Source organism: Onychomys torridus, chromosome 22 (assembly GCF_903995425.1).
Source record: "Onychomys torridus chromosome 22, mOncTor1.1, whole genome shotgun sequence".
NCBI classification, from domain to species: Eukaryota; Metazoa; Chordata; class Mammalia; order Rodentia; family Cricetidae; genus Onychomys; species Onychomys torridus.
In genome coordinates this window covers 30,525,215-30,531,774 of record NC_050464.1, presented here as the reverse complement: position 1 = coordinate 30,531,774, position 6,560 = coordinate 30,525,215, and positions in this window count along the sequence as shown.

Sequence of the window (6,560 nt, the reverse complement as noted above, 5' to 3'; positions counted from 1 at the left end):
TCCCGCAGGGAAACCCTGAGACCTATTACCCACTAGTGGCGAGCTTCGGCCCTGTTGGATTTCCATGAATTCCTTTATCAGTCATTGTTTTTATCTTCAGTGTGTGAATGTTTGCCTGGTGCCTGGGGAGGCAAGGAGAGAGATAGTGTTGGATCCCCTAGAACTGGTGTGAGTGGTCACGGGGGTGCCAGGAACTAAACCTGGGTGCTCTGCAAGAGCAGCTAGTGCTGTTGACCTCTGGAGCCTCGTCTCCAGCTGCCCTGGCCCCTGGTGGTTTATGTTGGGACTGAAGGACTTAGAGCCTCTGAAGGCAGGACTGAGGGGTCCCTGCCCTCCCGAGTCCACTTCGTAGATGAGGAACGAACGGAAGCAGCTAGGACAGCATGGCCAAAGAACACCAGCAAAGCAAACTTCTGTGGCTTCCTCAGCACAGCCAGCACCAAAGTGCCTCTCACTGGAGGCAGATATGGCTGATCCGGTGTATTTCTGAGCATGGGGACTTCTGAGGCATCATGAAATTGTGACCAGAACCCACCTTTTTAGACCATCCTACTTTAGCAAGAATACCTTAAACTTTTCGAGTGGGAAACCAAAAGTGAAACTCTAAATTGAAGATCGGGGACCATGTCAACAAGGCATTGTCGTGGAGCAGGCCATGGGTTTGTCCCTGGCTGTCTCCAGTCTTCCCTACTAGAGTGAATCCCAAGCAAGCATCAGGGATGTCCTCACAGCACTGTCTGCACCAAGTGTTCTCACATGCAGAACTCACATGAGCCTTAGTGGTAAAAAGAACTCCGTTCTTCATTCTAGAATTCAAATTACGAGAGTATACAACGGACCGCAAGGAGCATTGCCGAGCAAGCGCACGAGCTGGCCTATGACCCAAATTACATGTCACCTTTTGCACAGTTTGCGTGTGACAACGGGTTGAATGTGAGAGGTAAGCATTCTCTGAAAGGTTCTGAGCTCTGGGTGAGAATGTGTAAATAACCTTCATCTCCCGGCAAGGTCGGGGTGGCAGCCAGTGTGTCACTTGCTTCTCCTTGGAGATGCCCTTCAGAGCTGCCCTTGACTAGACGAGAGACAGGTGGAACCTGAAGCCCTGGACTCCACCGTGCCCCTCGAGTGGCTGATCCAGACTGCCACGGCACCTGCAAAGCGAGCTGTGTACCATTGCCCTTCTATCCTTCATGATGTGCCCGGGAATTAGGCCAGCCCCCGCTGGTTGACGGTGGTGGCGTCAGAACTGTGGGGCGCCCAGCCTTTGCTAGTGTGGCACTATGACATGCAGACATCTGAGCTCAGGAGACGTTCAAATAGAGAAGAGCACATGCCACAGCTGCTTGGCACATTTGAATGCAGGCTATTCCTAGTTCCCAAACACTGGACATGTCTGTCCAGATTAGGACAGTGCTCATGTGAGTGCTGCTGGGAACCGGCGATGCTGTGCTGATGGGCTACACAGCCATCACGTGGGGAAGCAGCAGGTGGGTGTGGGGCAGCGGTTTTAAGCTTCAGTTAAATCACTTCTTTGTTTTAGTTTCTTTGAAGCAAGGTCTTAGATAGCTCAAGCTGGCCTCAAATAAGTGGTGATCCTCCTGCCTCAGCCTACCAGGTACTGAGATTATAGGTATGCAGCACCATGCCCTGGCTTCTTGGTCGTGTTTAACTGTACCTTATTTATTTTTATTTTAGCTTTGGGGGATGGTATCACATAATATAGGCTGGGTTTGAACTGTCTGTAGTGAGAACGACCTTGAACTCCCAGTCTTCCCAAACTCAGAGCTTGCAGCTTTAACTGTCCTCCACTCCGATGCACAGGCACACAGGATCTACCAGAACATGAGCACTTGTCTCTCTCAGTACTTACCCGGGCCACATTGTGGACGCACTCTCCCTTCATGCACACTCATGAGTCCATTTGTGTTGTAGGTGGCAAGCCAGATGACATCACTGTCCTCCTCTCCATAGTGGCCGAGTACACGGACTGATGGGCCACGCTGGCGACTCCTGCCTTCCCTGTTGCCCACTTTCCCTGCCATGTGTGCTGATCCTGCTGGCGGGACCACGTTTCTTTGCCACTGATCTCAGTGGCCAGTGACGGATGCCTGGCCCATGTTTGAGACCTGTTTCGATCCTTGTTGAGAACCACTACTGTCATCCACTAGCCCGGACCTGCTGGTGACCACCAAGAGAATCGAGGCGACTGACCGCTTCCTTCTCCTGGAGGTTGTCAAAGCCTTTTACTTTTCAAAAGCAGTTGAAGTTTTGAGACTAAGAGATGTTGGTAAAGTGAATTTAAAATGTCAGTGTGTTAAGGGATGTTAGCATTCAACAGATAGTAAATAGTGACACATTCACCAGAAAACACACGGACCCTCCCAGGAGAAGCCCCTTGTCCACAGGCACCGTCTGCTAGGCCTGGCGTGGCTCCGTGTTTCTGTACAAACTCCTCTTTTCCAGGAGCTGGGTTATGACATCCCAACCCTAGCAACTTAACGGTTTTACTTACAAATTGGAAGAAAATTTTCGTTCTCTGGATGCAAATATTTTGTGCTTTTTAAAAAGATGCTTACTGTGCTCCTGTGATTGAAGCTGTGGCAGTTTATGATTTGTCCAGGTCGCAGGCTGGAGGCCCGGCCCACAGGAGGGATAGAGGAAGAAGACTCCTTACCAAAATCTACTAACAGAAATGCAACACAAAACTGCAAAACTCCTCAAAGCCTGAGAATCAAATGCTGCAGCTGAAGTCGTCGGCTCTGCCTGTGAGGATGCTACTGGTCTTCGGGCAAGAGTGTGCAGCTGCAGCTTGGGATGGGGTTGGCTGTGGACAGCCTCGCTCCCTCCCTCAGGAGCCCCACACCCTTAGAGCATGCCCCAACTGTGCTGTGTCCTCAAGGTGACAGCGTGGTGGCTGCAGCACACAGAGTCCACAGGTGATGACCTGACATTCACAGTGACCCCAGCTAAGTGTGGGGTTCTGAGTCCAGCTTAATGTTTACAGTTCCATAGCCATTTGCAGTAGGCAACGTTCCTTCTCAGATTTCCCTGTTATTTGTGAGCGCAAACTTACTTTGAAGGTTTATGTACAATTGACTGCTGTAAAGATATATATTTTTGGGTCCGTTCTTTCCCTTCTTTAACTTGGTGGTAGAAAACCATATATACTTAGAAGCCCTTAAGTTAACGCCGTGTTTTCTGTGCAAGTCAGGTGACGTTGGTGTGAAGATGGCGTGAGCAGCCCCACAGCCCTTCCTCTGCAGGAGACATTGGCTCCCTGGTTACTGCGTTGAACTGAACTTGGTTTGAGGTTACCTCAACTTGTTTTTAAAAGATTTTGTCTGTGAGTTTATATACTTGAGTAGCTGTCTCTTGTTTTATTTAAATTGTTTACCATGTACCATGTACATGTCATTGCTGTATCTCAGTGCATCATGCTTGTAACAGGCATTTCGTTTATAAGAATGAGTTACTCATTTGTAAGCTGTTCAGTAATTTATCTACTATTCCTAAATTGGCATAATGTTAGATTCCTATTTTGAATCACCTTTAATTACATGTCAGAATGCCTTAACTACCCTAACCTGACGACACTGAGTTCTTTGGTGAGGAGATACAGGGGCCGGGTATGGAAGGAGACTGGGATAAGGAGATGTCATGCTCTGTTGACCACGGAGCATGGGGGGCATGTGGTGGGTATTTATTTTGCACAGACTCTTTGCCGTGTCTGTGTTTGAAACAGTAAGGTTGCATCCAGATGGGGTGTGTGACCCTAGGACCGACTACTTCAGCTCTCCTGTGTGGTCTATAGTTAGTTTCTGGTCAGAAGTCTTGTAGCCTTACAGTCTGGATATATTTTGCATTAATTTTCCAATGCCAACATTTAATTCCTGCCAAGAGCAGAGCCGGTCAAGTCACTGGCTTTTCCTTGCTCTTATTTAGCCCATTGAGTGACCTTTATAAAGGTAGGTTGTGTATTTTATACAACTTAGTGCACTCACTTTTCGGAGCAGTGATTGTTAGAAATGGACAGTGGACTGTTCTGGTACACTGAAACCCATGGGACAGTCATTGAGATTCAGAGTGAAGATTACTTTGGGCCTGGTGCATGGACTAGTGACATTACATATTCCATTTGCTTCTCCCGTGCTTTTGTTACACACTTAATTTGATGACTGTCGGGGTGTCGGTGGAGCGTGCTGCCTCACACTCGCCATGGCCAGGGGCTGTCACACACCCTCGCTAGGTCCGATTTGGAACCCGGTGTGCGCGTGCATTGTATTTTAAATTGAGCAATGTAAGCACTCATATTTGTCTTCACGGAGTGAACTTTTATAACAAAAGAGAAATTTGGGTTTTAATTTACAAATGGCAAATTATTTATCCCTCTCTGGATGCACCAAAGACCAGTAAAGTTTATAGCTTTTCCATCTATATTTATAAAGCAATACTGTATTATAAAAAAAATCACTATTTTTATCACATGCTTGAAATTTTTATTTTGTTCTGTTTTAAAAATGTGCACTCTAAACATATCAGAACCTTACTTCTTCCTGTGAACTGAAGCTGCCTGCGCACAAAAGATAAGAAGATTACCAAATGGGATGAGGGAGGTAGCTGGAGTCCAGGCTCTTAGACATGGAAAAGCAGTGAGGGTAAAAACAAGGTCTGTCCCGAGTCCCTGTGCGAGCTTGGCTTGGTGGATAGGTTCCCAACTCGAAGAATCCATTCCAGGTGTGCGTGTCTGGAGTAGAGACTGAGTATGAGCTTTCTGAGGCAGGAGAATGCTCTTTTCTGCCGCTGCCTGTTCTGGATAGAGTAGGCAGGCAGGGAGAGCTCACAGGGCTGCCGTCCCGGAGGCAGGCGAGGGTTGAGGTGGCCGGCAGGATTGGATAGGGCTGTACGTGTTTGTACTTTTGGGTAGGTTCATGGCTCCTTGTCACTGTAGGCCAGCTATCTTTGACAGTGTTAGAACACTCAGTTTCTCTGGAGACTGTCATAGTTTTTGCATTTAAAAAAAATTTTGCGATACCAAGAAAAAAAACTGCATTTAAAGCAAAATATGAACCAGAAGACATTGGGATTCTCTTTCCAAAAAGTCAATTTATCACAAAATTGAACTAATCAACTAAAGCAGTGTCCATGTCAAGATGTCACTGTTAGCAGGTAGTTTGTGGTAAAGGCAACTAAGTGACGAAGAAGCGAATCTGAACGTGTGTGTGCTGATGAGCTGCGTTTTCTGTTGAGACTATCATCGTTTGTCCTACAGAGGCAATGGCCTGAATCGATGTTTGAAATATAACTTCTGCAGGAATAGTTCTGTAAATACATTTCAATAAACTGTAAAGATATTTAATAAATATAGTATTTATACTAATGGCCACTCCTTTGGTTTGAATGGTCAGGAGCTAAGACACCAGCCCTCGGCATTGTCCCCCCTGTCATGTGCTCAACGCCAAGCCTCTTGGTCCACCCAACAGGGAGCCAGCAGCACTTCAGAGCTGTGTCCTCTGTGCTTTGCCATTTGAACCAGCGTGGCTGTTAATCAGCAGCTGTTTATCTTCCTCAGAAATTCACCAAAATGGACTGGCAATTGAGTGTAAAATAGAGGGTTTTGTTTTTGTTTTTGTTTTGCTTTTTTCCAGCTGGGGCACTGTGCCTTCCAAACAGTACTGAGTGAAGCTACCAGAAACTGCTGCATGGAGGGCCAGGGCTTGGCGGCAGAGCACGGACCTAGTGTGCGAGGCCCTGGATTCCACCCCAGAACCACAAGTGCATGTGCACACGAACACACGCCTTGCTTGCGCTCCGCTGTAATTTCAAAGCCCTACGTACTTGTAACAGTGTCACTGTTACAGAACAGTGCTGAACTCAGGCTACTGCTGACCAAGGTGCTTTGGAGGGAGCCCAGGCCTGGTCCTCAGCAGGGAGGCCTACAGAGCTGCTCTGCTGCATCAGTTAGGAATGTCAGAAATCCAGTTAGTCATCATTGTGAACATGAGATTCCTAAGTCCTCAGTCTACAACAGAGAGGACAGCATTGAGATAGGTGGGCATTGCCAGCTTCCACAAAAAGCTCAGTGAAAGCCCATTTTCATTCACAGAGGAACATCTTGGGATAAAGTTGGGTTTTTATTAGGTTACTGTGGGCAGCTGTGACTCACTGCTAAGCTACAGGAGCCAAATCACTCTGGTTCAGATAGAATCTGCTCACACTTCTGCAGCATGCTAATCCACTTAGGCGGCACTTCCAGTTTCTCAGTCTGAAGTACAGTGGCCTGCTGGTTGACATTTCCTATGGTTTGATGGTTTTCCAAAAACTTAGCATAAGATGTTACCAAAGGCTCCTTTGTCTGCTTGTAATTGACAGTAAACAGGTTTGGGGGAGAGAGTCACGCAGTGTGAGGTGTTACATAACACTGTATTTGTGCAGGTAAACAGCTCCATCTGAGAAGGGCAATGGACAGGCTTTGTCTCCCACCCCCCTCACTCCACTGCAGCCTGAGCTTGGGCTGCTGCTCTGGGGATGACTCAGACATACTTGGCTTCGCTACATGCTTT